Genomic DNA, 10,109 nt, shown 5'->3' with positions numbered 1-10,109 from the left:
TTCTCTTGCTTATCCTCTTGCTAATCTCTCTCTCTGATGCATGCCATTGAGTGTGTGTGAGTGATGTGAGGTGAGAGGAGGGACGAGTACACGTAGTGCAATGATATGGTGTGATAACACTCGCGGGAGACATAGTGAAATTGCTTCTCAAGGAGTTGTAGAGCTTGGAGACCTCGAGGGTTATGAGCTTGGCCATTGGAAATATCCTCACAACAACAGTTGCGGTTCACCAAGTAATCTCTTGTTCGATGTGTTTCAAGGGGGGTTAGGGTGAGCCATAACACCCGTGTAGGTCCATCTGTCCAATCTGAGTCTATGGCTGGGTCTACGCAATTCCTCATCACCTGGCTCATAGCGACCTCAACCTGCCTTTGTTGAATTAAGAGTTCCATGCACTACAAGAATGTGGGATTATTGATCATTTCATTTATCTCCTTTCTTGTGTAGAGCCAATCCTCTCCTCCAGCACATCCCTTAGGTAGATTGTCCACTTCTTCTTGCATTTCGAGGTCTTCCTGAGCCTTGGGTTTCTCATTTATGGGTTCTAGGGTGGCCGGTATCCCTCCTTCTGTCATTCCTATCCCCACATGTTATCCGTGGTCTCTCTAGATGTTTCTATTTAAAATTCACTACTCCAACTGTTATGCTCGATTTTCTATCGGACTGACATTTCACGTCGTGAAACAGTAGACTGGGTGTCATGTCGTGAAATAGCAGACTATGTCTCACGTTGTGAAATGTATTTCATGACTTGTGTTTCATGCTTTGAAATTCCCATTTAGAATTGCATTAATCTGAGTCAGGGAAACTACTATAGTGCACTTATGGCCCTCTCTTACCTTTGGTATGACAATCCTTCAATCCATGAATAACCCTTTTCAAATCGTGAAATAGCAATTCTCCGCGTGAAATAGCAGATTGTGTTTCATGTCATGAAATATTTTCCTGCACTTTCACGAGATAAGACTTTTCCGTTTCCTTGCATCAGTTGTCTCAAGATAAGTTACACTAACTTTAGTAAGGCAATCCCGAGATTTTTGACGCTAATGGCAGGTAGGGTTTCACGTCGTGAAATGCTTTCCTACACTTTCACAGGTTTGTTAGTCAGGCCAACAGAATGATTTTTTCAGTGATTTGGAGTGTGATTTCCCTGCCCAACGTATCCAGAATGATTATGTTTAGCAAAAGAAATGTAATGCAAATCACCAACACAACCAATGGCTCCTTATTTTTACGATTTTTTGAAAAAACAAAAAAAAAGCATGTCACTAATTGCTAACTCATGATAGTAAAATTGGTGACGAAAATAGAAAAAACTAAAGAAATTCTAAGTATAGCTTTCCTCCAAGCATTACCAAGTACTCACACACACTTCAATATACACAAATTTTCATAACTAAGCTAATTCGTTCACTTCCACACAAACCTTATCCACACGATTTTTTACAATGCACTTCCAGAATGCAAAGACAACATTGAATCTTGCATAGTGGGAGATGGAGCTCTCAGAATATGGAAAAAACAATGGTGGTCTCCCCGGCAGCGGTGCCAAAAATGTTATGGCTTACTGCACCTCCCAAGAGAACTCCACACATTCACAAATGGAAGAAGCAATAGACAACAACTGTCATATGGTACTTACCAATGTTCCGAGCTCACGTCCCTTGAGGCTCTCCAAGCTCGCTTGTAGAAGCTCCAATCCTCCAATCTCCGCCTCCACTCTGTCTCACTGCGGGTTCGCTCCACAACACAATGCAAGGCAATCGTTCTCCCACTCTCCCACAAACAAGCATGGAAGAGGCAGAGTACTCTCTCTCTCTCTCTCTCTCTCTCATACACAAGACAAGATAAGAGCTCTCATAGCATAAATGGGGATTGTGTCTTTCCATTATGATAATTTTCCTCATATACAATTGACCCTATTCACACTTGAGCCCCCAAAACTTACTAACTAAAGCCTTGGCCAGTATCTCATAATGTACAACCTTTATAGTGCCATTACATAACACTTATTAATGTCCTCAAATAGAGGAGCATCTTTGTTAATCCAAAATGGGATGAATACGTGTACCTACATTTGTCCTCAACCTTCTTACTCGCATCTCCAAGTGGTAGGGTTATGATATCTATAACCTTTCCACTCCAAAGCATAACCAATGAAGATGAATTTGTCTATCTTTGGTTTTGTTTTCACTTCATCAGAAACATGCACATATGTAATACACCCAAACACTTTCAAGTGAGACACATCAAAATTTATGCCTGTAAACTTCTGTTCAAGCATCATACCATGAATAGCTATAGTGTGGGGGGTCCTGCCCATTGCTACTTCTACCCAAAAATAATATGGCATATTCTTTTCAGATACATCAAAGGCATGTGCCACTTTTGCAATGTGCCTATTTTTCCTTTCTATTGCAGAGTGTACCTGCATGTAAATTGTCTCTTGATTTCTTGGTTTCTCAAGAAATCACTAAACTCACTAGAGAAATACTCTCCCCCACCATCCGATCTTAGACATTTCCTTTCAAGGCTTTAAATTTCTAGAAGTGAGAAAAGACGTCACTTTTCTTCTTCATAATATAAGCCCCCCACTTTTCTCATGTGATCATCATGAATGTAACATAATACCTGTAATTGTTACAGTCTTGGTCGGTCTCCTATACGTCTAAATGTATAACATCCAATGGCCTTACATTGACGTTCTCTTCATGTGGGGAAAGCATTTTTAGCCTGGTTACCAAGCCGGCATGCTTCACATACTTTGTGCATACCATCAACCTTAAACTTTGGCAAACCTACTAGCGATAATATTTTGGGCCTGCATAGACTTTGGCCACTATATATTCACATGACCAATGTTGCGCTTATGCCATATATCAATATTTGTGATGACACCTATCCCATGCATAAACATGGTTGTCTTCACCTCAAGCATGTTCATATCCAATGTAAACATCCTGCCATTTTTGTTACCCTTTGCAACCAAGAGGCTGATTTTTAAAGTCTTCCACAAAACATCCTTGAGAATTAAATGTCATTTACAAACCCTGCTTAACCACCATCATTCTAATAGAAACCACATTCTTTGCAATATTTGGAACATGAAGTACATCCACCAAGTACTTCATTTTATCATCCTGCATCGACAACAATGGCACTTTACTAACATGCATAATAGGATACGCAATATCATCACTTGTTTCTCTACACAACCTAGTTTTTTCATTTTTTGCATGTCTCTAAACCACTCACCACATGACTGATCATGTGGTTAGAGGTATTAGAATCCACATACCAAACATCTCCAGATCTTACACATCACAAATAGCTGCTCACTTTAGTCATTTCCACCCTGTTTACTTGATGATGTATAGTTGTTGCCTTGCTGGCAACTTTCCACTTTTAATATCATTCTTTATAGTAGTCCTTTGCTATGTGCCCTAGTTTGCCCATAGTAATAACACTCTATTCTATTTGCACTCGAATTTCTTTGCCAACCACCCTATGGCTCCCCTTGCCTCTAGAGTGGCCTCTTCCACCTCTTTATACATTTGAATTGTGTTGTTATTGCTGCCCATAATTTCTGTTTCTAAAACGGGCTCCACCTCGACCTTTAGATGATGATCTCCCTCTGCCTCTAGCTGTGTCTGAGTAGAAGGCCTACTCATTTTAATTTCCAAAGGATCAACCTCCCCTAATATTCATCTCCTCATGGATGAAAAGAGCAATCAATTCTAGAAAATCAGGATAGTTCTCTTGAACTCTAATGGAGGTTTCAAACTTGTTGTATTCTTTGCCAAGACCATTCAAGGTCAATTCTATGAATCCTCTTTGATTACAAGGTTTATTTTCAATCATTTGATATTTTTTGGGTGTTTCAAAATACCATGGACTTTGTGGTATGAATTTCGAGTTTCCCTCCTTTCTCTGTGGGTACCTCTCACTCTTTTCCCTCCATTCTCACAAATTTAAGTCAATGTTGTTAAGAATTAATTATGTATATCATTGATTTTATCGAAGTTTCACAATACACAAGTATGAAAAGGTACCGTCACCTTCAACTAGATACTGAGTATGCACCTATGTATAAGAGGACAGGGTTGCCTTGATGCAACAATCAATAATGCAAGAGAATAGAGATGCATGGAAAAAGCATGTGGATTTATGGGTATAGGGATCGATATATCTAATTGATCCTATATCAAAACGGCCCCCCTTTGTTTTCAAGATTAAGCTCCTTTATCAAACATGTATGTAATGTTCATGGAGGTCTCTTAGGTTATACGAGAAGGCTTTCCAACCAAGCACATTATATTTACAAATCAGCCCAAAGTATGTTTACGAGTAAGGAACATATCTTTCAAAATAACTAATTGAGAAAGAGGAGAAATGTGAAAATTTACAGGGTACGATGCTACTATGAAGTATAGAATATCAAAATAAGTGAGAGGGTGCATATTCTTGAGAAAGAGAATTAGACGATGCTAGGAATGGTGGAGAACAACATTGCATTCAGGCCAAGAGCACCAAGGCTTCTAAGAATATCTAACACCTACTTGGAACAGAGTGATGCGAATGACTTGCTTAGTACTCTCAAAGGACATGGTAATAAGATCAAAGACATGAAGTTTAAAGCAATGTGAGAAAATGTAACAAGAGATCAAGGTGCAGAAAGTGAGAAAGACATCCATAGCCCAACGAGACCTAAGGCATACGTGATTAAGCTTGGATTGCTTCAAGAGCATATGATGCTACTTATAGGCAATAAGACAAAGGATTAAAGAGAGTTATGAAGAAAAGAAGTTTTTGCCTCTCCCAAAACCATATCATAAAGTTATGGAACCATATCATAGAGTTCTAGAGCTCATTGGTGAGCCTATGTATCTATTCCATACACATAAATGTAAGCTAGAGGATATGTTAAGTTGATGAAATTCAATAGTTTTGTGCTAGATGTATGTAAGAGGCGAAGTACAATGGTTAAGTTCTATAACATGACACTTCAAGAATGTGGTGGTACATTAAAGTTCGTATTAAAACTCAATGAATGTGAGATTGTGAGATAGAAGTTAGAGAGGGCAAGCTTGACTCTAATGAATAGAGCCTTGAGTCCAGACATCACAAAAGAGCATTTAGATTGTTTCAGTGTTCAATCAGAAAATGAGATATGATGGCTTTATTGATTGCGAAGTCCCAAAGCAGACCATGGAATACTAAAGGTTTTCTTTAATTTGACAAGTAAACCAAATGTGATTGAATATCAAACAAGAAATCTTAAAAGTAGATAAATTTATTAAATCCAATGTACAGTAACATCTTGCAGACTTTCCATGGACAATGACAATGTAGTGGTTCCGGAACTACTGCCCCTGAATTTTAAGAAATAGACAATCTCACCTTGTAGCTCATTAAATTTCTTTGTATGGTCTTCTACGATGAAAGGTGGTGTCGCTACTTGGGCACGTAAAAATATGGTTCAATAAACAATCAAACATAATTAAGGTTCCTTCTTGGGTTGCACAAATTCAGTGTACAGTTCCCACTCAAAATCGGTTCAAGAAGACACTATGACCTTAAATTAATAACCTTCTCATTTTAACTTGGATACACTTGTCAGTTTATAGACACATATTGTAGAGACAAACTTGATTTATTACAAAATTTTGAATGTCGTTTCCTACTTAAATATTCTTACTATAAAAACTAAGAATAAATCATTTCTGTTTTTGTGTACCTCATATTTGGCACTTATAATGTTGATTAATAATTATCAGAATGCTAGTATGATAGGAGATTGATAGAGCAATGTGATGATAAGGTTTAAAAAGGACTTATGATATATGCATGATTTGAAAAGAACACTATGATGCAAGTTTGCTTTTGAAAGGACTGTTTTTCAAAACCACACCAAGTCTAAGCTTGCAATACCTTAACAATAACCAACCATACATTCAATACTCCCTATCTCTCTCTCTCCTTCAAAAAAAATTACATTCAATACTCTTTATTTTTTCCATTTAAAACAAAACAAATAACATTTCTTTTAACTCTCTCTCTCTCTCTCTCTCTCTCTCCCCCATTTTTTTTCTGTTCGAAGCAAAACAACAAATATTCCTTGTAGCTAATCTCTCTCTCTCTCTCTCTCTCTCTCTCTCTCTCTCTCTCACACACACACACACACACTCTGTGTCTTTTTTCCCCATTAGGAAAAAAATCTTTTTTTTTCCATTTAAAGTAAAACAAAAAACATTTCTTTTAACACTCCTCTAAAAAAAAGCAATATTAATTACTCTCTCTCTCTCTCTCTCTCTCTCTCTCTCTCTTCAGGTCCTTTCACAGTGCAGCCGGGTTCTCTCTCTACAAGCACAGGTCTTCAGCTGACTCTCAAGTCTCCATGCAGTGCAACCAGGTTCTCTCTTTAAGGGCATGCTCCCCCTCATAATCTGCCATACATGGGGGCATGCTGCCCACTCACACTTGAGCGAGGGAGCACAGGGAGCGGCCATGTGAACAACTGCACTATATAATATATCTGTATGTATGTGTAATATACACGTGTATGTGACATATATATATATATATATACATATACAAGTATATAACACACACACACACACACACACACAACTTACAACCATGTGTGCGCACGCGCGTGTATAATAAGTATGTATGTATACACGTATACACATAGATGTGTATATTTATATGTGGGGGATGCTAAGAGTGATGGAACATCATAAAAGGGATTGCAAGGGTTTCCCATGGCCTAATTAACTGTGGAAGGGGAATCAACTTGTCAAAAAACTTGGTTTAGTGAATTCCTAACTCTGCCGAAATTGGCTTCTACCTGCCAAACAACCCTCCAGTCCATCATTTTCCTCCTAGTTTGCCAGTGCTTGCAAAGGCAGTAGGAAAGAGTTCACGAGGATCAACCCCAGGAAACACCCTCCTCTAAACCAACTCCTCCTTGCCTGTGTCGAATTAGAAAATTAGTTTTGGCAAAAACCCTTTTACCCTACAACAGCTTCAAAGAGGACTTGACCTTTCAGGGATGCTTGATAAAACAATGTTGTTATGTACATAAAGGACATACCTAATCTGGCTTGTCAATGTGGATAGGCTATCGATCAATAAAACCCTGTGAGGAGACTTAAGAAGAGAGCTTCGATAAGACACTGCGTTTACTAGCCATTGATTGCTTGTGATGGAGAATCCCACCATAGGATGCGAGACCTCTATCAGGACTACAGGCAAATGCCACACACTCGAATACACAGCTTTAGGTGCGCTCTCATTCTTAGTCAACCCTCAAGCTCACAGGGGTAGTGCTATCCTGGGCAGAGACCTAGCAAGCAGACCCTACATGGTCTTTTTTACTGCTCAGTGTGCTATGATCAAAATTCTCGAGGGTGACTCTGGGAGTCCTTGACATGCATGTGTATGCACACGTCAATTGCCATTAGCAGCACCAACACGAAATAGCTCAAGCATCTGAGCCATGCAAATCATTACAAGGCCAGCACCTTCCACAAGGCAAAGAGTGCATCATTAAAAACGCCAAAGCTCACATTGAACAACAAAACACCTCTTGTGGCCAGACAAAACTGGAGTTGAGTTCAAGTATTTAATAAGAGCTCCAAGGGTCCTCTTTCTGGCAGCAGAGGTAAATATTGCACGTCTCCCCCAACCCCACAGCCCCGCCCCGTTACGCGAGCACTCCCTCCTTCCCTCTGCATCCTAATTACCCCAACTTCTTCGTGGCATCCTAATAACCCCAACTTCTTCATGGCATCCTAATAACCCCAGCCTCTTTGTGGCGTCATAATCATCCCATCTTCACAACAAAGCTGAAAAAATTGGCAGCCACACAACTGCTGCTAGAACAGCTTATCTCAACCCAACTGTCAAGGGATCAACAATGCTTTTTCTGTGCCTCTCATCAGGCCGCATCAGAAAGAGGCCACACAAACATACCTTTTGCATCCTATGTGGCCTCAGGACTTCATAATCTTATCATTCAGGAATCAGAACTCACTTGGTATTTGCATTCTGCCGTGTCTAGAAAGGGCAGCTATGAAGATAAGCTGATTCTGGTCTATCCCCATCATGCAGCATAAGCTACTAGCAATGACATCCCTAACATTCTTTGAACACATAACCTAAGGAATGTACACCATAAGCCATAGGCAAGCTACAGAGCGTGACAGCAGCATTGAAGCTCAGTATCACGTGTACAGGATTGAAACTGATGAAGATTGCATACAAGCAATTGTCTTTGAAAACAATAGACTTCACAGATGACCACAAACAACAACAATTACTAGTTCTTCTTTACTTCCACCAGTTACTCCAAAAACATATCAAACATTCATGGTGGACAGCATTACACATTGACATAATTAAAGAAGCACGTAATAAAACTTACGAGTACAAAAAAACTGCCAAAACATAGCTTAGCATGTAATACAGCCTCTACGAGGCCCAAAACTTGGAAATTCTCACTTACATTCTGCATTGCCATGTGATACGCAACATAGCAGAATATAGAATTAAGATGACTAATGATGAGAATGTGGAGGTTCCTAAAAACATCTGTAAAAGCGCAAACTAGGTGGTGACCATCATTAAACCTTCAAGATATACACATCAGCAATATGCAGGCATTAGATTCCATGACAAGTTCTGACCTTTTCCTCTCTCTTTCACGATGCAGTCAATACTCACAGTCACTTGTAGTCAAATGTGGGCATAGCAGGCCCTGATGAAGTCTCAAAAGATCCCAATGATTCCCCTGACGACGTTGCCGAAGGGACAGTAGGGTCCTCTTTCTTCCCGCCAAAAAACCCTCCAGTCCATGATTTCCATCCCGATTCACTGGTGCTCGCAGAGGCAGCAGGGAAAACTTCACCTGTATTGAGGCTAGGGTTGGGACTGGGGAAGCTTGGTGAGCTGGTTTCGAACGCCGTAGCAGGCTCGGCAGCCTCATCCTTCTTGCTGCCGAAGAGGCCTCCCATCCAGGAGCTCCAGCCGGACTCCCCGCCAGCATTAGGGCTGGGTTTAGGGCTTTCTTGTACATGAAACCCTTGCCCAGGGACGCCTGCAGGTATGCCGGCATAAGGGACCCCCGCAGGCAAGCCCATGGGCTGTTCAAGTGGAGGCGGGGGCATCTGAGCCATGTTGGCAAGGACCCTGTTGATCATGAGGCCAGCCCCTTCGATGAGGGCCAGGAGTACACCACCAAACATGGCAGAGCGGGAGGCGGCCCTCGCGCCATGGCGCATCTGCAGAAAGCCGCCCGTGGCGGCCCCTGCAAAAATAGAGTTCCAGGGGTCCTCTTTCTGTCGGAGGTAGACCATGGAGCAATCGAACACAGAGAAGAGGCCCCCCCAGACGGCGAAGCTGCCGCCGACGCGCGGCGCATTCATACGGACAGCCTGGGTACCGCCCAAGAGGCGTTCCCCCTTGGGCGAGTTCTTCATGCCCTTGATGAGATGGAAGACGGAGCCTCCCACTGCCCCCATTCCAAAGGCTCCCCCGACGTCGTCCAAAATCCTGTCAGGGCAGGGCTCCCGGGACTGATCCGGCGCAGCCATCTCCCGCAAAGAATCGGCCTCCTTCTTCTTCTTCTTTCTTCTCTACTTACTGTTTTCTGCCCCCTTCGTCTTCTCCGCTGCAATGCCGCTTTTTGATATAATAAAAACCTGAAATTTTTAGGGCAGAAACCGCGCTGATTTATAATTATCAGTAATAAATAAATGACTAAATCAATGCAGTAAAGAGTATTCTCCAAGTTTTTTCTCCTAAAGAGTATTCTCCAAGTTTTTTCTCCTAATGGTGGCTGGCTACTCAATATGTGGCAAACATGTTTGTTTTAAATGTGGTATATTCCAAGGTATCTTCGAATTCTTCTGTTCTTGTAGATGACCGCATGAATTACGCGTGTCAATTACTCGTGTTGCATGGTGTACGCATGTCAACCTGCTTGTTGGTGTACTTGTTCGAAGGCTTGTCTGCGTGGAGCTTTTGGGCGTTTCTCTGCATGGAGCCTCTGGGCGACGAACGTCTGCTAGGAGGTTCTAGGCGAATGTCTGCTCCGCTTATGACAT

At 41.3% G+C, this 10,109-nt stretch overlaps 1 pseudogene across 1 annotated transcript; it reads right to left on the bottom strand.

Annotated features, from left to right (window-relative positions):
* Window positions 1-8,399: 8,399 nt before the first annotated feature.
* LOC147626923 (mitochondrial import inner membrane translocase subunit TIM17-1 pseudogene) lies at window positions 8,400-9,701 on the bottom strand (annotated as a pseudogene). Its single transcript, XR_015268428.1, has one exon. The product of XR_015268428.1 is annotated as a mitochondrial import inner membrane translocase subunit TIM17-1 pseudogene (transcript).
* Between the last annotated feature and the right edge of the window lie 408 nt (window positions 9,702-10,109).

The sequence above is a fragment of the Cibotium barometz genome, chromosome 21 (assembly GCF_041138505.1).
Source record: "Cibotium barometz isolate CiBa-2024 chromosome 21, ASM4113850v1, whole genome shotgun sequence".
NCBI lineage: Eukaryota > Viridiplantae > Streptophyta > Polypodiopsida > Cyatheales > Cibotiaceae > Cibotium > Cibotium barometz.
Note: the sequence above shows the minus strand (reverse complement) of the source record. Positions and strands in the feature narration are given on the sequence as shown.